Source organism: Saimiri boliviensis, chromosome 8, assembly GCF_048565385.1.
Source record: "Saimiri boliviensis isolate mSaiBol1 chromosome 8, mSaiBol1.pri, whole genome shotgun sequence".
Classification (NCBI taxonomy): domain Eukaryota; kingdom Metazoa; phylum Chordata; class Mammalia; order Primates; family Cebidae; genus Saimiri; species Saimiri boliviensis.
In genome coordinates this window covers 36,520,482-36,544,829 of record NC_133456.1, presented here as the reverse complement: position 1 = coordinate 36,544,829, position 24,348 = coordinate 36,520,482, and the positions used below count along the sequence as shown (strand labels likewise).

The following is a 24,348-nucleotide window of genomic DNA, read 5'->3' as shown; positions in this document are numbered from 1 at the left end:
AGAGCAAAACCTTATTCTAACTGATTGTTTTAAAAAGCCCAACTCTACATTCTGTTCAAGGCTTTGGTTATGTAGGTAAGCCAAAACAGAGGAGACATGACTTCCTCCATTAAACTGGCTGAAGCCCAGATTACACTAATTCAGCCTAAACAGAAAACCTCTGCTTTTCAATCCCTTTGTTCTCTTGGATGTCACAGCTTCCTGCTCTATTCGCTTCCTTTTATAGTCTTCTCTCACCAAGCATTTCAGGAAAAAAAAAAAAAAGCTAAATAAAGATCACAGCCTGTTCCATTGTGTCCCCTTCTTCTTCATCATCTTCTTTTCCATTTGTGCAATGTTGTGGCACCTATTAACTACCAATGTTTTCAGAATGACATTATACAAGGTGCAGGCTGTACCACTGTGCCCTAAAAATATCAACAACTGCATTAGTCTCACAATAATTAATGGCAGGCATTATGCAAATGACAACTTTTTCGCTGCAAAATAATGACATTTCTTCATTTTGAGCAGAGTTATGCAAAACAATGAATTTAGGATGATAAATCACACAGGAGAATTAAGAAAGCCATAACGTTCCTGCCCAGGCAGGCAGAAAGATAGACAGACCAACAATTTAGAAGACATTGTTTGTTCACCACTATAAAAAAAATCATAGCCAGTCGGCCATTAATGTGTGTAGGTTTTTTTCCTTCTCCCCTTTAGGCAACAATGCATAAGGGGATGCTAAATTCTAGCAATTGGATCATTACAAGTCACAAGCAAATTTTTCTTTATTAACCTTAATAAGTCATTCACTCAGAGACTATAGTCATCAAGCAAATAAAAAGTATCACATGCCATTCTGCCACACATTAACTAATTCCTTATGCAAACATCACAACATATAGCAATTACTGCCGCTCAAAAAAACAAAGTCATTTTCAATTTATTTTATTGCTTTTATACTTGGCCATTTCCTGTAGCACATTATCGTTTCTTTCCATAACAACCCGAGGTGGAATGAAGAAGAATTTCAGTAGCAATGAGTCCCTTCCTCTAGCCACCTTTGTTATATTCCCCTCCTGGGGCTTTTAAGGAAGGTTAGGGATAAGGTATGTGCGTGCTTCTTCACAGGAAATGTCCATCAAGCTCAGAAATGGCACATTCAGCTCCTATTCCTGCAGCAATGAGAGTATGGGGTAGGCAGAAAGACCCGTCTGTCTCCCACATTTGCTACTATAACACCGTCAGCTTTCCTTGAATCAGTAAAACAGGGTAAAAGTGCAGGTTTACATCTGTCCCTAACAGGTGAACGTTAAAGTCCACATAGGCAATGTTAACCTGAGAGATATAGTAATGGTTAATGAGAATTATGAGGTTTGTTTAGCTTCATTCAGCGCATAACTTGCCCCTTCCAGAATGTTGAAAGAAGAGCAATAATAAATATTGAACACTAACCCCAACATGCACAATATTAAATAAGATCTTTGTGTATGTGTTTTTTAATTCTATAACATCCTTTATCCAAGATTCCCAGGATGTGGAACAAATGCTAAACAAACCTTACACATTGCTAGTAGATTATTTTAGCCCATTTTACAGACTGACAAATAAATTCTGAGGAAGTAGAGGCTTTACATAAAGTTGGACTGGAAGAGGTCAGACTATCTTTTCCTTGTTCTAACCTCTGAGACCTGTGGCCTCTTTCTCATAATCATGAGCACTCTTTGCTGCTGGTAAACAATTATGCTGTAAACAGCCTGTACATGTACCTTTTCACACAATAGGATGATAATCTTCCTCTGTTCTCCTAAATCCACAATCCATTCTCCCCTTTTTAAGGTAGAATATTTCCAAAATACGCAAGGGAAAAGCTCCCTTTTCAGTTTCTCCTCCTGAAGGTAATAACATTTTGCAGTTCTCCTTAAATAAAATCCAGCCCATGCTGGATCAATAAGAATGATGCCCATTTCCCTAATGGCAGCCGATTGCCATTTGCTATTCAAATCAGACTAGATAAATTACAGTACATGCCAGGGAACAGGCCAGTGAATTAAGACAGGCCTCCAGAGGACCAGCGATATTATTAATCTTTTAAGACACTATCATATTTCTTCTTGACAGTGTGCGTAGACTCACAGACACACTGCACCCAGATTGAAATATCAGCTGCTGAAAAAAATCAATAGTGTTAGAAACACAATAATTTTTGGTCTGCAGGGCCTACATTAAGCAACACTTGTACCCCTCCTATGCCGTATCTTCTCCCACTTCCCATTTGCCATATTTGCCTCATACCTTTTTGCTCTTCCCTTTCCATTCTCTGGTTTTAAAAGCTTGTAAGCCAAAAATGACAAGATATTATGAAGAGGTTTCCACTGCTAACACTGGCCATTGTGGTTACAGCGTTGATTTTTCATGAGTTGTTTGAAATGCAATTTTACTAGTCTGGCAAAATGTTTTGGTGTGGGATTGTTTTTTCCTATGAACTTAATATAGACTTCTATCCCTTGTGTACTTGGTTCTGTATTATAAGGAAATGCCAACATTTAGAGGGGTTGGCCATACCTGAAAATTCTGAGGAAAGTGGAATGGACAGAAAAGAAAATAATGGAAACCTGGCCCAGAAATGCAAAAAGTGGGAGGGTATTCACTGAAGACCAAGGAGAATAAACAAAACAAAACAAAAGCCTACAGGGGAGATGTATGTAGAGCAGAACGTGGTAGGAAGAATCATAAAGGAACTTTAGATGTTATCAGTAAATAAGCAAACTGATAGCCACAGAAAGGTTACTTAGGTTCACATTGCCAGTAGCTAGTAGAACTTTAAGTATATCAAGATCTGTTGAATCTGAGCCTGTCCCTTTTACATTTTACCAGATGGATTTTGCCTTTTCCATGTCTCTTTCTACTAAAGATTTGAGTCTGTGCTTCTTGTCCATGTTGCTTTTCCACTGGGGAAGGAGATAAATAAAATGCCAAACAAGAAACAAAAACAAAAACAAACAAAACCTACCATGCATTTATATATTCTTTCAATCCCAAGTCTCTCTCCAGTTCACCCTGAATTTGATACTTCCTTTCATAAAAAAATTTATTAGAAAAATTGTCCATATTAGCTATTACCATATCTTCACATTCTATTCTTTTCTCAATCTATTCCAATCAGGCTTTTATCCGTTCCACTCTACCATGTCTACTGTTGCCAAATGCAATGGTCACATTTTAATTTTCATCTGACTCAACTTCTCAGCAACAATTTAATACAGAAAACCCCTTCTTTTCCTTCTTGAAACTGTGACTATCTTTTGGGATACTCCTCTTTTCAATTTTCCTCCTCTCTTATAGGGTACTTAAGCCTATGTAAGTCTCATCAAATTTGAAATCTGTTACTAGTAATTCATTCCTATTTCTGAACTGGGATAAACATAGTATGTTTGAAAAAACAATGGACTCTCAGAAGGAAATTTTATTCTTAGTTTGGCTTGAAGCTTTTTATTCCACATATCTCATGGCAAATTTATTAACTACTTTTGAAAATTCCTAAGTAATCATTTATCTAAAAATCTGCTAAATAGACAGATTTCCATAGATAGGCAAAAGCAGAGTTTTTTTGCCACTGTGTCAAAACACAGTGATGACAAGGAGTGTTTTCAAAGGCACAGAATTTCAGAAACTTCCATAGTGAACTTGAAACTCACATATATGCAACATCATATAGGTCTACTAGATCCACTGAATCACTCCACCCCGTTTCTTCAAACAGTTGTTCCCTGAGGACTACATGGCAAGTAGTAAATATAAAAGCCATTTCTAAGTGAACTAAAGTAATCTGATTATCTTTTCTGTGCTATGTTGTTCCCCTTACCCACAGCAAACCCCCTCCTTTAGGTAGACAAGATATATTCTAGGTCTACCAGTACTCTGCCTTCTGATGTCAGATGGAGCTAAAGTTCCCTTTCATCTCAATAGAAAAAACAGTGCTTCTTGACTTACAAACATGTGTGGAGGGCAGTATCTGAAAACAGAGACTGCCTTCCTCACACCTGACTCTACAATTCAACCATGCTGTAACACATAAAAAGGTCACTGACACAAGAAAATATCACAAGATATTACAAGGATAATCAAAGCCAAAAAATATCCAAACACACTTTTGGAGAGAATCCCAAGAACTTCTTTTGAATGTGATAATAAAAATAATATGAATCAAGATCATTTTCTTAAGACAAAAAAAAAAAGGACTGTTTCTATCATTTGCATGCCACTTGCCACTTAGGAGTAGACTCTGGTCCCCTTTTCTGCTTAAATTCTTCCACAGAGCCAGCTTCCCCGACTCTTAACCAAGGTTTTACTTTGATCCAGACTATAAGAAATATCCCATTTTAGGTCATGAGAACATAGCAGCAAAATTCCCAGAGTTAATACTTTAATTATATACATATGTATTTATTATTTTGTATGTGTGTGAGCTGTTCCACCAAGTTAAACTTTAACCATATTAACCCAGGAAAAAAAAATTCCTGGCTATCAACTAACAATTTTGTAAACAGTTATCTCACAGGTTAAATATTAACTCAAAAAATTTAACTCAAAACTCCACACAAGCAGAAGGAGCCAAAAGGCCAGGAAGAAGTAAAGATTAGCTGTTTTAGAAGGAACACAGTCAGGAAAGTGATTATTCTGGTGATAGCTGGCTGATGTGCAGGAAGTCCAGGGGGTTGTGCAGGGGGAAAATAGAAGCAAGAAAGGAGCCTCGAAGATGCCTGCTACTTATCATAATATCAAAACATAGAACAATAAGGTGAGACCTCATGGAAAAGAAAAGTCATGGAGGTATGAATCCATTGATAATGGCCATAGGAATTCAGGTGCAATAAAGGTCTGAGTCTCAAGAATATGGACATAGCTAAAAGACCCAATGCAAGGCTGGCTGGAGTGGACTATCTGCCTGCCATTGAACATCACGAGGAACATTCTGGGGCTCCTCTCCCACTAGAAATAATGGGATGAAGGCTAATCTGCCTGTTCTGTTTCTGTTTCCTAACAATAAAACAAAGCTGTAGTGTCTCTGACTAGTACAGCGTTATCAGTGACAGTGATTTCAAGTTCTAAGCCTTTATCTAACTGTCCATCAATTCTCTCTCTGATTAACAGAACCATATCATCACTTAAGAAAAAGTTTGTTCTAGGCAGAAGACCATGTCAGAAAGGCTTTTCTGTACCAGAAATGCTGAACTATAAATAATGTTCTCTGGGTAGGATTTTGACTGAAAAAATGTCAAAAAATCCACATGGCCAGAGAATTTGCACCATCTTGATATCTGAGGTATAGGGTAAAGTTGATTTATTTTAATGCTGCTTTAGGGATGGTTAGAAACTGCTAAGATTCTTCCTTTCAGTATATCAAAGAGCAGATCAGTGCTGCTTGCTGATTTTTAAAGAAGTTATTTTAAAAAATCTTCCCAGTGAGTATCTTTTAAGGAAGACTCCCATTTGCCCTGTAGATCTAAAGAAATAATGAGACCAAATAATGCAAGTTTCTCAAGAGAGGTGTAGGACTGAATGAAAAAAAGCGAATATATAGAAAAGTAAGAGAAATAATTCTCAAGATGGCGCCGAAAGCGAAGAAGGAAGCTCCTGCCCCCTTTAAATCCAAAGCCAAAGCGAAGGCTTTAAAGGTCAAGAAGGCAGTGTTGAAAGGTGTCCACAGCCACAAAAAAAAGAAGATCCGCATATCACACACCTTCCAGTGGCCCAAGACACTGCGACTCCGGAGGCAGCCCAAATATCCTCGGAAGAGCGCCCCCAGGAGAAACAAACTGTACCACTATGCTATCATCAAGTTTCCGCTGACCACTGAGTCTGCCATGAAGAAGATAGAAGACAACAACACACTTGTGTTCATTGTGGATGTTAAAGCCAACAAGCACCAGATCAAACAGGCTGTGAAGAAGCTCTGTGACATTGATGTGGCCAAGGTCAACACCCTGATTCGGCCTGATGGAGAGAAGAAAGCATATGTTCGACTGGCTCCTGATTATGATGCTTTGGATGTTGCCAACAAAATTGGGATCATCTAAACTGAGTCCAGCTGGCTAATTCTAAATATATCTTTTCACCATAAAAAAAGAGAAATAATTCTTACATATATAAAATGTATAATGTATATTATCATGTGTAATATGTATATATTATTTTCATTTAAGAAATATGATACAGCTCATCATATATTACTTTTGATATTTTTCTTTATACATCTAGTACATGAATACATGCTTATTGGAAAAGGACAAGTACAAGTACAAGGTATAGTCTATATTTGAATACATTTAGTTCATATTTAGATACATTTAGTCTATATTATCTAAATATAGACTATACCTTGTACTTGTAAAGCTTTTTGCAGTTTGTATTTTACATAAAACATCTTTTGCTTTCCTGACAACCACAAAAAGTGCAAAGAGTGGGTCCTATGATTTCTGTTCTATTGACATAGAAGTATCACTTTAGTGTTGATGTAACTGGTGCAGAATAAACTTCAACATAGGAAACAGAACCCATTAGCAATCTGGTTATCCATATCAACATCCCAAATCAGATAGCAGCATGAGGACTGTGGAAATGGAAAGGCATTATAAGAGCAATCATTGGAGAGGATTAAGGAGGTAGACATCAAAATAATTCAAAAGGAAGTTTAGAAAAGCAGTAGAAATTAAGGGCAAAATTTGGAGTAACTTTTTGGAAAAAAAAAAAACTGTTTAGAGCAAGGAAAAAAACTCCCAATTCAGGCCATGTATTCATTTGGCAGATACTAATTGTATATCTATGTTTGATTTTCTCTGGTAGACGCTACTGGGCAAATAATGATGTGTATTGAGGCACCGACCTGTGCCTGATGTATTTACTATCTAGTTGTTGTGATAATGCCCAGAAGCAATTACTATGCAAGGAAATTCAGATAGTCAGAATAGGGGTTTAGAGAGAAAATCATCACTTATATGTACACTGACAAAGGAAAGCTTTGGTATGATGAACAAATCTAGTTCGACTTTGAAATACATGTAAGATTTTGGAGGGGATAAGACGATTCAAGTTGTGTCACAGGCATGAGAGAAAGCATGGAAACAGAAAATTGAGATATGTATTTGGGAGCTGCAAATGAACATGTTAGCTGGAATTGTAATAGGAAATAATGCTGGAAAGATGGGTTGAGTGTGGAATGTGAAGGGAATCCTTGAATAATGGGCTGAGTAGTCCACTTTATTCTGTGAACACAGAGGTCTACTAAAGGTTTGTTAAGTAGGACACTGGCATGGTCACAAAGAAATTTTGGTATAAGTAATTGGGAATGGTGGGCTGAAAAGACTGAAAAACGGAGACCATAAAGGTAACGAGAGAAAAAGAGAGGGAGTGACAGCTTGTGAGAGCAAGAGAATGAGTGATCCAGTGCAATAACCCAGGCACTATGTGAAAAACATCTGACTTTGGGAGTGTCAGCAGAAATGTACAGGAAATAACATGTTCTAGAGACATTTTGAAGGAAGAAATAACAATATTTATTAAAGTTCTACTCTGTGCCAGGCACCAAACTATGTGCTTTATGTGGATTAACCCATTAATCTCCGTGCTGACCCTAAGAGGTAAGTAATTTTATTGTTTCCATTTTACAGACAAGGATTAAGCAACTTTTCAAGGTTATGCAGTTAGTAAGTGGTGAATCCTGGATTCAAACCAGGTAATCTGACTTCAGAGCCTGTTCTCCTAACACCTATGCTTAATGTTTTTCTGGTACAAGGGATCTTTTTGGTGGCTTAGACATGACAAGATTTGATATAATTCAATGACTGACTACATAGGAGTAATAAATTCCTGAGATTCTTGAGATTCCCGATTCTGAGATTTTGGGATGATATTATGAATAAAAATAAATAAATAAAAAAGGTATTCTTGACTTCACATTGTACATTTGTTCTTAATGGTTCAGTTGCTTTTTGGACTTTTAAGTATCAATTTACAATAAAAGCCACAAAAGCAACTGAACAACCAAACTTGAAAGCTCTTTGAAAATCATTCTTCTTCTTTCTAGTTCCACTAATGTATACCTGGAGCATAGCACAGTTCTTGGAAAATAGAGGATGCCCAACAATAACATAATGGATGAGTCAACTGGAGGAGTATTAATTGTAAATAAGTGAGAATAAAGGAGTGGAGGGCTGAAGAGTCAAAAGAGTATGACCTAGAGTCAGATGAATACTGGTTCAAATCTGGCTCAGGCCCCTTTCTAACGAAATGACATATGGAAAGTTACTTTAAACATTTTGTGTAATACGGGGTAATCATTCATAGGAAAGGCAGCTACCTTACTGGATTCAGTGCTCCTAAATAAAAGCAATGGGTGTATGCAATCCTACAAAGGAATGCTCCAAAAAGACTGTTACCTCTTACAGAAGAAAATCTGAAACCCGTTTCTCTTCCTTTAACTTACAAAACCATAGGAAGACCTAAGGAAAAAAAATCCGCCAAATAAGTTCTAGTTACAAAAGAAAAATAAATTATTTTGATAGTTTCAACTGAAGAAGAGATTTTAATTGGAGGGAGATATATCAGTTGAATAGTTTAACTTGGACTTGAGAAATCAGTAGCAGCCAGTGGGATACATAAGAAAGAAAAAACCAAGTTTAATTAGCCTTAAGATTTTATATAGCTTGGCTCTTCCCTCCCACACCTTGTCTGATTCCATCGGGTCAGCCTCCTTTTCAATCATACTCTCTTCCATCCTATTCTCAGTTGCTATCATGACAAGCCAATGGCAGAATGACACACAGATGAAAACAAGGTTTGAGTAATTACTGCACTGTGGCTGGTTGTTGTTTGGGCATCATTTTATTTCTTCCAATCAAACAGGTCCTTGGACTTCACAGCGCTGTGTTTCAGATGGGGGTGATGCTGATTATATTATGACATTAGAGCAAAGACAGGCAGATCAGACAAAGTGAATTTCACTCAGTAATTAAACTGCAAGTTTCTTTCGTCTAAAGTCCAGGGCAGAATTAATCGAAAGGTAGCTCTTTATCATTCCGATTAATGCTGGAATTGGAAGAGTGAGCTCTGATTTGATAGTCTGCCCTGAGTGAGGCTGACTGGTGTCCAAATCTCTCTAAATTGCAAAAATAATATCAGATCAAGATACATATGCAAGGTTATACCCTTCTCTTTTAAAAAAAAACTTTTTAAATTAGGAAATTCAAATAGATTCAAATATGCTGCCATTTCTACTATCTTGTTTTCTACTATAAAAATGTCTGTGAAAAAAATCATGTCCTTCCAAACCCCACAGCATTTTACAAATGGTTTTCCATAATTCCACTTAGCACCATGCTTTAATGGCTTCTAATTTTGTCAGTTTTCATTATCTGAAAATGTGACTCAATATGAATATTTGGATGGCCCAACGAACAGCTTTTCAGAGGCTCAAAGGTTCTACTTTTATTTCAAAGGACTAATTGTGGGACTTGTAGAGAGATTTTCCTTCCTTCAATCACTTTTCTAATGCATATAATATTAACAAATTCTTTAACAAGTATGAGTTGGATCACCATTCTCAACCCTGGGTGTCCATAGAGGCACCTGTGAAGCTTTGTAAACAATCAGCCTCCAGCCTCCACTCGAGACCCAATGAATCAGAATCTCTAGGATTTAAACACAAAATTTTATATATTCTTAAACTGCATAAGTGATTTGAGTGTGCAGCTAGAGTTGAGAACCACTGGGTCAGCTACATAGTGTATTAGCTGTATTTGCAAAGTATTTATTAAAACAAGCCATTGTTCACAGAAATGAAGCCTTATATTATTGTGAGAGATCTCTTAATAAAATAATAAAAAGCTTATTCCAGTAGCCTTTGCATAGAAAAATATATACTTGGGTTTCTTAAGAGAAGTGGAAGGAAAGGAAGACTGTAAAAACAGACAGGTAAGTGTTGATGAGCTTTCCGTTGTTCTCTCTGATAACATTGAAGGTGATGGTTTACTGATTGAGCTCATCACATGGTAACACTATAGCTACCAACCATATAATTTAAGATGACGGTTGACTAACATCATAGCATCGCAGAGTTTGGACACAAACTTGAAATTAGCTGTCATCTATTTTAACCCCTTCTCTACTCAGTTGTCTTTTTAGAAAGAGAGGCAGAACTTAGAGGACTTTATTTCAAATTCTTTTTTCAATTCTGTTTCAGAGTTTAAGAATACATATTCTAGAGTCAAACTAAAACTAGTTGGGTGGCCTTAGAAGTAAGTATCTAAGGCTTGGATAATTAATCCAAGCCTTAATTATCCCTTCTTTAAAATGGGGTCCAGAATATGTATCTCAAAGAGCCATTTAGGTTTTATATTAATTTAGATAATTAACTAGACTGCCTGGCACATAAAAGTATCAGAACTCAATAATTTAAGTCTATTGAAGATAAATTCAATAGTCATTTTTAAAGTTGTCACTGAGACTCTATGCTTAAAACTCACAGATCAGTTTTCTGGAGGAGTTGATTTGCCAAAGAAAAGGAGAATGAGTCCAAATAGGGATGGTTTTCAAATTTACTTGAGCCATGAAATAAAATACATTTTATTAAATAAATTTTATAAAATATAATTTTATTTTAATGATCACTTGGAAGCGACCATTAAAAGTGCAAATTGCTGGGCTCCAATCCTAGAAATTCTGATTCAGTTTGTAGGAGGGGACTCCAGGAACCATCCAGGTGATTCTGACTCAGGGTCAAGGGTCTTCACTTTAATAAAGACAGTTACAAAGGAACAGAAACTAGCCAAGCATTTATCCCCCAAATAACTACACAGTGTGGCCTGACATGGAAGAGACTATGCTTTCTATCCCTTAGGTCAGAATTCAGTTAGCTGAATTTAAACCATGCACAAATACAAAATGTTTATAGAGTATGGTTATGAACATGGAGTTTAAAAAAAATCTATTTTTTCTTTAATTGAAGATGCCTTCTCAACAATTATCATTTAGCCACTAATATTATCTTCATTTCTTTTCATCACTACTGGGTACATGTAAATATACAGGCAAGGGTCAGATTTGCTACTGACTCACCCTTCTTCTTCTTACAAGATAACAAACAGGATTTACAAAAATTGGTAAATTCCTCAAATAAACAAAAGCAGCTATTTTCTCCTTTAAATGCTTTGCAGAATATTTTCAAAATGCATTAATCAAGATTGATAATGAAAGTCAATATATAATTGTGAGTCGAATATTTTGAATGCAATTGATTACTAAAATGAATATACTGCACTTACAAATGGAGACTGTTTTGGATCTAAGGAGAAATTTAAACATTTTCATTCTCAGTCAGCAAAATCCCAGAAATGTGTTTAGAGTTTATAATACAATAAGCCAACAAATGTGCATTTACTCTCTATATTCTAAAAGTTACCATGTAAAATATAACAGGAGAATTATGGTCTCTAATTGCAGTTGAACATAAAATAGAGCGGGGACAAAATAAGACATCAACATGAGAAAAGTTGATCAGCATTACAAGATTATACAGCCTAGCGGCCAAGTGTGAGGCTGAAGGAGAATCTTCTTTTTAGTACGTACTGTGTGGGGCAAGATAAGCCACTTAAGATCTGCAAAACTCAGGCACAGTAACGCACTGAGGACATTGTAGTGACCATAGTGGGTACTGAATAAATATAACCTATTATTTATTACAATAGTTGATAGTTTGTTATAGTAACACAAGATATAGCACAGATAAGACTACATAACAGGTAAGACTGGAATGGTACAGGCACTGAGAGTTACAGGAAGCCAATATTGAGAGAATGCTGGCATGACTAGTTAAGGGTTTTGTGAGGAAGAGGTATTTGAATGGACAATGCAGGATAGAGAGGATTTGGCTAGACAGAGGAACAAAGATCATTTTAGACAGGGTAGGGTGTTTTGATATGAATTGCAGGTCAAAGTTAAAAAGTGTTTAAGGACTGTTAAATAAACAGTTTAGGATAAAACGGTAAAGGTAAATTTCAAGTAGAAGAATAGAGGGTTCTGGATTCCAAAAATCCCTTGAGTTTTTGGTAGAATTTTTCATTGTCAAAATATTTTCTCAGTAGAGTTCAACATCTCTTTAGAACAGTGGTTCTCAAATTTTAGTATGCATCAGAATTACCTGAAGGGCTTGTTCAAACACAAATTGCTGTGTTCCACCTCAAAGTTTCTTATTCAGTAGGGTGAAGTGAGGCCTAAAAATGTGCATTTCTAACATATTCCCACGTAATGCTAATGCTTCCAGTCACTTGGAGAACCACTGCTTTAGAAGACAGTGAGACAGTGTTGGATAAAGAGTTTCATGGATAAGAAAGAGTTGGATGATTATTTCCTAAAGTCACCATATAATGGAATAGCCCTCTTTATTTCCTATAAAATTTCATCCTCCCTTTCATACCAATTCATAGAAGAACCTACATGGAGATTATTCAGGGATCAAAATTCTTAGTTGTCCTTCTAATCTCTCTATTGGGTTCAGGTCCTTAACTGTAGGAATGAGGAGACCCATGATCAAAAGGAGCCCGTGGCCATCAGCCTGGAAACTTGAAGACAACTTAATTACTACTAAGGATATTCAAGAATTAAAAATAACAGAGCCAAAAGACTAAAGAAAGAAGGTGGAATTTTTATTCCGAAAAGCCTCTATCAATTTGTGTTGAACATTTTGTACTTAGGCTACACTTAACTGCCTACTCCTTAATCCACAAACTATTACGATCTCAACTTGGTTCACCATTTTTTTTTCTTCAAAAGGCAGTCAGGAGCGAGCAGGGGCAACGAGACCTTTCTGCCTAGGCATGGGCCACGTTTAAGCATCTCCACCTCCTACTTTAAAATCTTTCTCCAAAACAAACTTCCCACTATGTAGTAACTATACTGTCAGAAATATTATAAAAGGCAGAAAGAGGAAATGAAATGCTCTAAGAGACTATTTTCTCATATATAACTTCAAGGGCAGTATCTCATAAGTCAGTACTTTATTTTGATGGCAGACCAAAAAAAAAAAAAAAAATGTTGTGTTTGAAGATTTGTGTAGAAATCTTTGTGAAAAAAGGTCAAAAGTAGATTTAAAATGTTCAAAACTCCAAAAATCTCTCAAGAACAGGAGCTTGTTTATTTCCCAGCAATTCATCTTTCCTTAAATAAGCTATATAATTGTAAAGTATAATTAATAATAATTACGACAATTAGACAACAAATACAACAGAAGTAATGATAGTAAGCACCATGGGCCCAGATCCCCATAGTTACAAAGGATAAAAATTTGTCTCAGCATATTTGAGAACAGAGAGCAGCCCAATAATACAGAAAAAAAAATGGAAAGGAAATAATTTTTCTTGTGCTCCCTGGAAAATACCACAGAAAAATAGACATTAAAATGTAATATCTGTTGTTAAGTACCATCATTATACAGATTAGGTCAGGCAATTTAAATAGACAACAACATGAGGCCTCTAATGTCTGTTAGGAAACAGTTTCAACGTAAATTCCTAGGTGGCCCCAATTCAATTTCTAGTTAAGCATCCCCATCCACTCATAAGAAGGAGAAATGCATTTGTATGGTGTTGTACAGTTTATAAATTATTCTCAAAAACATTTGATTGTCTCAAAAATCCTATGGGGTAGGTAAGTAGAGAAGGTGTTAATAGTATACCCATTAGAAGGTGAAAGACTTAAGGATCAGAGAAAGAAGACATAAATTAATCTTTACAAATATCTACATTGGGTCAAACTGTGCAGATCTGAAAAGAAGCCCAAATATAGTTTTACATAACATGAATATGCTTGGAGAATTTGTTAATTGCCCCAAGTAAAAAAAAAGGAGGAGCTAGAACTTGAATGCAGATAATGCAGCTCAAGATGTCATGCTCTTTCCATCAAACCATAGACTAAATTCTCAGTTGTAAACATCATCCAGTTACAGTAACTGCACCTCTCAAGAGGAGGCTATTCCATTGCCAAAAAATAAAACCACGAATAGTGTTCAGGTTTTTTGGTTTTAGTTAGCCTGAAAACTAAGCACATACTCCTTGAGAAGATGTGCACCTTTTTAATATGACTTAGTCTGTCAAGAGAATAAGGGAAAGGATATGTTATTTCATTCACGTATAGTACTGACTTTTAAAAGTCACGCCATTTCTCTAATGATCACTGATGTTGAGCCTTTTTTCTTATGTTGTTGGCTGCATGTATATCTTCTTTTGAGAAGTGTCTTTTCATGTCCTAGAGGGAGGGCAGTGTGGGGGCAGAGAGCATCAAGAAAAATACATAATGCGCACTGGGCTTAATACCTGAATGATGGTTTTATAGGTGCAGCAAACCACCATGGCACATATTTACCTATGTAACAAACTTGCATATCCTGCACATGTGCCCCAGAACTTAAAATAAAAAAGAAAAATAAAAATAAGTCTCTCCAGCTACCCATGGACACAACAGACAAGACGGTCCCACTTTTCACCAAAATAGACAATGCAGTCCCATTTTTCACTAAAATACTTTTGCAAAAAAGATAAACTAAAAGACTATCCACATCAATGGCTAGATTCTGGCACAGTCTCAGCTTAAACTATTAGTTTCTAAATAAGTGGCAATCCATATTCATACTAAAATAGAAAATAACAGCAAAGGATGTATTAACAAAATACATTTTCCATTAATTGTTCTGAACTAAAAATTCCGAAAGCTATAGATTGAGACTTTGAAACCTCTTGAGCAAATTAACATATCTTATTTTATTTTTATTTTATGCATGCATTTACTTGTGTACTTGATGTTGCTATGTTTTCTTAAATTTGTTTTTTAAGATAATTATATCCTCCGTCTACTTTTATACATATATCTTCTGAGGCATTTAAAGGTTTGGCAAAGCAGTGTCTTCCCACAAGAGACAGAGGTTTCACCTAGAAGCCATCTTGGGAATTTGGGCTGCAGAAGTCAAGAGAAGTCTAGTACATAAGTAAATATTTGTGCACTAATATTAAATTTTTGAATACTAAAGGAAAACACTAATTGAAAGTAGATTGCTTTATATCTTTAAAAACTACCTTGCTATTGAGTATTTTCAGAGAACTGCAGAATTTCAGAGTTGATGCTATATGGAGGATTTTCTTTTCTTTTAATTTTTTTTAGAGACAGGGTCTCACTCTGTCACTCAGGCTGGAGTGAAGTGAGCTATGCACTCATAGCTCATTGCAGCCTGGAACTCCTGGGCTAAAACAATCCTCCCATCTCAGCCTCCTGAGTAGCTGGGATCACAGGTGCACAACACCACACCCAGCTATTTTTTTATTTTTATTTTTATTTTTTTGGTACAGACAGGCTGTTCTCAAACTCCTGTCTTCAAGCAATCCTCTCTTTGGGCCTCCCAAGGTATTGGGATTATAGGTGTCAGCTACTATGTCTGGCCCCAAGGATTTTATTTTTATAATGACAGAATATCAGTGTTAGCAGAGTCCATTAAAATATATATGACAATCATCTGCTTAACCCATTGATGCCGGAGGTTGCAAATTGTTTTTCATAAAAAATCAGACCTTGGCAATGACCTTGAGCAATAGGATATACATAACTCCCACAAGCTTAGCATTCTAATAATGGAACACTAGGCATAAAGAGGTTACGGCTTGAATATCCTGCCAAACATCCCTATAAGGTCATTGTGTAGGCTTAAACACCATGGCCTTGGAGAATTAAAATTTGTGGATATTAGGCAATGTTATGGGCTGATTGTGTCCCCTAAAATACATAAGGTAAAGCTCTAAGCTCCTATGTAACTATATTTGGAGACAGGACCTTTGAAGAAGTTATTAAGGTTTAAAGAGGTCATAAAGTTGGCACTCTAATCCACTAGGACTGGTGTCCTTATTAGGAGAGGAAGATACATTAGAGGTGTTCTTGAACTCACAAAACAAAGACTGTGCAAGGACACAGCAGGCAGAAGGCTATCTGCAACCAATCAGAGAGGCCTCGGGAAAAACCAAACCTGCTGACACCTTAATATTGGGCTCTAGCCTCCAGAGCTGCGAGAAATAAATTTCTGTTTTTCAGACCACCCACCTTGCGGTATTTTTGTTATGGTGGGCCTACAGACTGATACAGGCACCATAATTCTCACAACAACTTGCAAGGTAGGAATTGCTTAAAGCCAATTTATGGGTATAAAAACAGATTATAGAACACTCAAGAAAGGTCCCAAGAGATAAAGATTCAATAAGTGGCATAACTGAGATTTAATCTAAGTCTATCCTCCATATTATTTTTTTACACTCCTATTTTTTACCTTTGAGCACAGAAGGCTGCTAAAATGTTAGTTTTTTATATTGACCTGAATATTCTTGCAGGTTTCATCACTGGCTTATGGTGTAACTTGTTGGAGTAACAGAAAGCAACATAATTTATCTTTTAGATGACTGTCATTCATATACTTGAAGATAGCTATTACATTCCTTCCTCCTGAATTTCCAGGTAATCCCAGTTCCCTTAACCATCGCTCATATTACACGTTTCATTTCCCTAACATTCTGGTCACTTATACCTGAAGATGTTCCTATTTGTTTAAATTTCTTGTACAGGGTTGGTAAATCATATCTCCCCTATGTCATTCATGACTAGTCTTTTTAAAATATAAAGGCAACAATATCTTGTACTTATCCATTTAGAAAATTTCATCGGTTAGATGTAGTCCATAATTCCAGTGTTTCAATGTCTTTGGAACTCAATCACTTTGTTGAACAACTTTTCTATGTATCAATATATTTTTACAATGACTGGAAAGAAAACATATTCATTCCAGTCATTGAAAATGACTTTTTACAATGTCATTTAAAAGTCCGGTCCATGAGTTGAACTCATGTTATCTGCAAATATAATGAATATGTTTTTATTCCAGTCACTGTAAAAAACTTGTGACCAAGATAAGGCTGAAAAGATCCTTGCAATATGCCACAGGAATCCCCTATACTACGATATTGAGCCATATACTGTAGGAATCCCCTATACTATGATATTGAGCCATTTGTTTGTACCTAACAGTGTGGTCAATCAACCAGTTACGGATCTAAGTGTACCCAGACTAATCTATATATTTAACCCAGGAGAGATCCGATCACATCTTGTAGACATCCTTTCACTGAAGCCATTCTAGTGTCTCGCAAGCACCACTTCTTTCAGGGTATCATGATAAATTATTTTGTGCTTTATGGCTTTAATAATCCATTCTAGACTCTTGCTTAGGACGAACTGCAAGTTGTTTCATCCTCATAAACTGCCTTTTAATACTTTCTGAAAATCAAAAAATTTCCAAATCTCTAGTTATCTAACATTTTTCTCTTCTCCTCAAACATGGATGGTAGCAACTGGTGATCTCATTGACAATCCTCTCATGACCATACAGTTCTCTATCCTTATTTTTAGCCTCTTCTCCCTTTCCTTTTTTCTGTTATCTTCCAAGGAAAGAATCACTCATGTGTAATCATGAATGGTATGTTGGTTAGAGATAGACCTGCAAACTGGAACAATTGAGAGGATTTAAACAAGGTGTTGTCCTAGAGTCTCTGACTGTGCTGGCAGAGGAAAATATGCTGTGATTAAGTGAGGATTTGCTCTCATCTCCACACAGGGCTCTGCATGGCTTTTCTATTTCACTTCTGGCAGTACTCCTGGGGAAGGCTACATGCTTGTCCTAGTCACTCTGGATGTCTTCCTTTGCCAAAGATTCAAGACAGCTTTGTATTTTTCAGCTTTTAACTGAGAAAGGTTGTGATACACAATGCCTTTATCTTCCCATGAAGACTTTCTCTGAGGCAAGCACGTAACCACGACCTTTACCTAATCAAGAAAAGTTGTTTGGGCAGTGGGGGATGGGGAGGCAGTTGGACTTTAAATGCACAAATCAGTTCTAATAAAAACACTGAGATTCAGGTGCCTGAGGTTAGAAATACTGGAGGGAATTCAATTACACTAATTAATATTTAAGAAGGGCTAGAGATCACATACTGAATGTGGGAAACTAGGCCAGTCAGACATAAGCATATGGGGAGGGCAAGATCAACAGAAAAAAGTAACAAACAAATCATACATAAATGCTCCAACAGGAATGAAATAGAGAATATAAAATAAATGTTTCAACGAACACTGAAGAGGAGGTAAATGGTGTACCAGACATAAAAGCAAAATGTTCCAACATATACAAGACATTTTATTGGTTTTATGTAAACACATATATTATAAAAATGATTTTTCCAAATAAGTTAGTAGGAAACATTACCCATTTATAAAAACAAGACTTATGGGTTCTATGAATTCGCAGCATACTATAATTGCTCTCATTTTCTCACTGGCCCATCAGGCAGGAGTCTCAGTAAGGCTTGACTTTCATAACAGGTAGTTCTCTAATGCCTAAGCCTACCTGGATACCCAATGCCTGACAGAAGGCTGAAAAGCCGCAGAGTATTCCTGCTTCAACACAAGTTTTTCTAGTTCTGGTTGCTCTAATGTGATTTGGTTGGTGTCACAGCTTATACCATATTCTCTCTTTGATCTCATTTTTCATTTGTGGGCCAGACAGTCCATTCTAAGTTTTGGTTATGCTTTTATAGACTTGAAAGTTTTCTAGAGAAGGCACTAGGGATGCCAAGACTATCTTGCTTCCTTCTGTGCTATAAATGGTTCTTTTGTCTACACTAGCATTTAATTACACTTTTTAACCTCTTTCCTACCTCTATGCCCTCTCTCCTTCCTTCATCTTGGGAACTGCAAAAACTAGAAGCCAAGAGAATTCACTAGGTTGCCTTATAAAAACTGTATATAGGTAGGATAAACATGATATTTTAATATACATTGGATTGCTTTTGCTATCAATAGGATTATGTAGAGTAGAAGTAGAAGCATGGAAGGATAGAAAAAAGGACTGCGACCGAGATTTGGACCCCTCTTTCAAATTTCTAATGTACACATATAGTAACTAGATGGCCTTGGACTGTCTATGCGCAACATGGAATTTTAGGCTCCTGGAGAAAACAAATCCAAACAAAAATAAAAACAAAGTCCTTGTCCTTCAGAACTTTATCTTCAGTAGAATAAATGATTCAAATATACCAAAACCAACAAGATAAGGTATCCCCAAAAAGTTAAATTTTCTTTAAACTAATAGAAGAGCAGAAAAAAAAGAAAATAAAGTTATTTTCTAAAAATTTTTTGAACCAAATTTGTGGTTTTCAAACTATGCTTCATGGTTCCCAGACTTACAAAGAGACAATTACAAAAATATTGTCAAATAGACACAACCTGCAGTATCTATCAAATAGATAAGCTGCAGTAATATATATATATATATATATACACATATATATATATATAAATTTGCAATTGTGATAAAAATGACATGCAAATTTAAATGTATTATATAAATTAAAAAACATTGGAGACTAATGTGTTATTACAAGTTAATTATCTATAATAAGAATAAGCAGTTTTAATGCAGGCCTCCAATTAAGGCCCTCAGATGGGAATACAAGCTGTTAAAAAAAAAAAACAAAACTATTACAGTATGCAAGTATTTATCAGTCTCACGATTTTCTTGATACCATATAGTACAGTACAGAAAGTCTTCACTTAATGCCATCCATAGGTTCTTGGAAATTATGATTTCAAGTGAAACAACATATAATGAAAGCAATTTTACCATAGACTAATTGATAGAAATAAGATGTAATTTTTTATGGCATATTTCTAGTCACAGAAAGATCATCAAGCTTCTAAATAAAAAACAAAACACTTTTGATATCAAACCCTGAAATATATGTAAGCTGTGCATACATTTAAGAAAGAACAATAAAAGCAAGAAATAAATGTGAGCTGTACATATGTGTAAGAAAGATTAGTAAAAGCAAGTAAGATACTTACTTACTTAGTAATTCCAGTTCAAAGTCATGAGTGGTTGAAGCCTATCTCAGCAGCTCAGAGAGTAAGGTGGCAACCAAGCCTAGACAGGATGCCATTCCAGCTTAGGGAGCACTCACACACGGCTACTCTCACTCAGATACACCAATGAACCTAACATGCACACCTTTGGGATGTGGGAGGAAATCCAGTACCCAGAGAAAACTTATGCAGATGTAGTGAGATTATTTAAACTCCACACACACAGTAGCTCACTGAAAATAGTATTTTTTTTCCCCATCAGCATTATGACACTATGTTATTTGAGTTTCTGCTACATTTCACATCCAAAAATACATTGATTTTTGAGCCAATTCAATAATCCAATGCTGAGTTTTTATTCCTTTGTATATTTGCCATTATATTCTCATTGGATGACTTTATAATATTTAATATAATAAATAATCTGAATTTAAAAATGAGTTTATCTCAATAAAATATTATTCATTATTTCATATATTTTATTTCTAATGAGATTTACTTTGATAAGAGGATTCTACTTGTTTAAAAGAAATATGAAAAATTTCTGGAGCAAATAATATGTATGTCTCCTGTAACTCAAGGCAGTGTGAGTCTCATATGGCTCCAGGCTGCTCAGTTTCTGAATTTATCAACTTGCTGGCTTAGACCACTGTATACAGGAGATGTATTGGGCCCAAACTAAATTTTATATACAGGCTACTATTCCTTCAGGCTTAAGAAGAACAGTATTTTTATACTGAGGAATAGCTTATTTATCATGAAATCATCATACATTAAAAGAAGTCATGTTGACTTGAACTTATCCAGTACATGAAATTTATCACCCTCAAAGTTCTAGATTATCAGAATTCAACATATTAGTTTGAAACATAACCAGTGATAACCAAGAAATAAGTCAATGGAAACCTCTTTAATTATCTAAGAAGCTCATCTTGCTTATAATAATTATATAATTTACAGATACATACTCATTTATTTTTTACTCAAAATATATTAAAAGACTTCAGAAGATTTTTTTTCTAATATTAATTAACACTATCTATAGTTAGAAATAGAGTGAGCTGAAAAGGATTTTCAACACTACAGAGAATGAAATTAGCAAACTTGAGGGCTCAAGATCCATTTTCCAAATCCTGAACTACACTCTATGATGGTAACATTTCAAGCATTTATAACACTTAAGCTTAAGTCAAGACTTGATTGAATGAGGCCTTTCAGGATCTTTATATAGAGGTAGTCAAACCAGAATTATTTATTTATTTGTTTATTTTAAAAGGATGTCACTTGAAAGTTATCACAGTATAAAGGTAAAGGATGCACCTAAGTTTCAATTTTGGCTCCACATTGCTGGCTGTGTGACCTTGGGTAATTCAGTTAAACTAAACCTCAGTTTTCACTTCTGTAAAATGAAGGAACTAGTAGAGATTCTAATTGTCATGAATTTATAGCAAGAAATCAATGAATAAATGAAATGATGAATGAATGTACCTTAGAATGTTGCCTGGCATATAAAAAGCTCTCAGTAAATATTAACTGTAATTTAAAAATATCTAAAAGCCATTTGCTTTCTTTTCTTTTTTTTTTTTTAATATGACTTGATTTCATTCCTAATTTACTGGCTATATTTTCTTCCCTTCTGGAATGATATTCTATTGAGGGTTCTTTTTATTTTATTCTAGAATGTTCTCTGAGCAATCTCTTCATTTCTTCCTCATTCATCAGATAGGATTGCAGGCGTTCATTCTGGTAGTTCTGCATTTGGTTTTCTGTCACTGCTTATGCAATTTTCTTGTTCTTATTCGGTGGTTTAAAAACTAAAATTCAAAGAAGGACTAAACATTACGAGAATTTACTGGGACTAACGGTTATCAAAATTGGGCATAAAGGGATGTTATTAAAAATAAATCACACAGAGGGAGAACAGCTGATGACAGCGGCTGTGAAATGGATGTACATGGTGGGAATCAGTGATCCCCAAAGAAACAAGAAAAACACTGGAGGGCCATGAAACTTAGATGATTTACAAAGGGAGCCCAAGCTTCATGAACAGCCTCTGAAGACTACAGAAGCCAGGAAAGTCACTTCCGGTTGAAAATCTGGGTAAGACAGCAATACTGAAAGGAGTTATGTTCCCTGATTAAATGGGAGCTACAGGTAAGAAAAGAATGAGAAATAAAATGAAAATCTTTACCGGGTTTGATTTCTTTATTGTGCAATCTGCACTGAGGGGACACTATCTCTGGGTGTAAGTTTATAAATAAACTTACCAAATGCTTAGTGATTATTGGAATAGTTAGAAGAGAATATATTTTAAGAGCCAAAGTTAGAAATCTATGGACAAGGTGAATTAAAATTAGAACCCATGTTGAGAGATATAGGAACCAGGGAGTCTGTGACATGAAAGTTTGTGTTTTTATTTAAATAGAATTCTGAAGATTAGTTGTTTGAAATATATTTAATGTAGATAACAATTATTTTAAAAATATTTGGTTTACTGTAAAGATGAATGCAGATGTCTAACTTTTAGCTTTTTTCCTAGATATGGACCCGCCTCTCTACTTTCATGAGCATTAAAATTCAGTTAAAAACTAAAAACAAAAACACTGCCAAGGAAATTGAGATGGTAATGTAACATCATGTCTGAGAGAATAAACTATCAAGACAGTATGAACAAAATCAACTGAAATAGTACAAGCACGATTAACACAAGTCAAGGAAGCTTTCTATAGTGTTAAAATGAAAATATGACTTAACAGAACCAAATTGCTATTCATGGGAATAGCAAGTGGAGAATTTTCCCCAGAATCTACATGGATAACTTCTAAGACATTATTCAAAATGTGGGAATTTTTTTCAGAAATTTTCTTTGTTTCCAAATGGAATGCAATACTTTTCATGAAATTAATGAACTTTATCAGAAATAAAACATTTAAATTACCAAAACGCTAGCTTCCTAGGAAAAGAAAAGTCAGTCACAAATGTTGGGCAACTCTGTTTCAGGAAGACACAGGTAGAAATATTTTCATTATAGTCCTGATAATCTTCCCTTCTTGAGGTGAAACCACTACTCTGCTGGAAACCTATATTTAGTTATTTGTAAACTAGTATTAAATGCATATTGTTTCAAATCTCTATGTAGGAAAAATATTCCACATTCATTCCCATTTTAATATAAACTGTATAAACTTCTAAAATCATCATGAAAAGAAAAACATCACCCTTTCTACTAATTAAGTATTCTTGCTTTTTTCTCATAATGGGCATTTGAAAAATAACAATATGCAAGAGTGTGATCTTACAGTGAATATAGCCACTAGGTCAATATGATAATTTAATGTGAGACTTCAAAATTGAGCTTTTCTTTTATGTTACTATTTTATAAATAACTTCTTTATTTGTCATGATTAGAATATCTTTTCATCAAATTTGATATAAATACATTAGATATGATAAACATATTTATGATTTAAAATGACAACAATTGATTTGTACAATAAAGACTGTATCATTGCCCAATTTTTATTTTGATAAAATCTTTTTAAGTGATATCATTTCATGTTAGGCTTTTTGTGCTGCTTAACATTATAATTAATAATTCATATTTTTGTCTTTCTCCTCTCTGACAACTTTTATTTTTAATCGGTGGGCATGTGCCAAATTGGTTTGTTATTTATTTATAATGTAAAATGACAAGGGAATTGAATATGGGAAATAAGATAGATTTTCTTTCTTATGACAAAAATTTCTTAGTAATGGGGATACTTCTTGCTTACCCTTATAGATTCAAGGATTTTAGAGAGGTTAGATCAAATGTCACACTTCTCATATAACAACATGTGGTAAGTGCATTAAATAGACTGTTCATTTTTTAAAAATTCATTTTAGTTTGTGAAGACATCTGGGCACACGAATAAAAAAGAGGACAAAAGAATATCAAAATTTGTAAAAGACTCCCTATTCTGATAAATTTTATAGTGTAAATTAAGTAAAAATTCAGCCCAAACAGATATATTTGTATTATTTCCTAAAAGCTAAAATATGCAAATGTAGTAGGAACAAACAGAACATTTCAAAGATATGGAATTTCCATTGAAAAAAATAAAATGTTCTGTCTGTAGGGCTTTATAGCACATTAAATAGTCTTTTCAGTACTGTGTATAACCAGAAACTATATAAGCTGAATGCTAGAGCATTGACTAGTTATGACAAAAAATTCACAGTTGAATCTGAAGAGCATCAGAGACCCTGGGCTCAGGTGATCCTCCCACCTTGGCCTCCCAAAGTGCTGGGATTACAGGTGTGAGCCATCATGCCCTACCATGGTGCCAACTTACTGAACAGGAAAGAACTAACGCTGAGCAGAGA

The 24,348-nt window shown here is 35.2% G+C and overlaps 1 protein-coding gene and 1 pseudogene across 12 annotated transcripts in view; one reads left to right on the top strand and one right to left on the bottom strand.

The window, feature by feature from the left end:
- ZBTB20 (zinc finger and BTB domain containing 20) overlaps positions 1-24,348 on the bottom strand; it is a 790,532-nt gene that overhangs the window by 380,161 nt on the left and 386,023 nt on the right. The gene's annotated exons all lie outside the window — the stretch shown is intronic.
- On the top strand, positions 5,595-6,078 carry LOC120367152 (large ribosomal subunit protein uL23 pseudogene; annotated as a pseudogene).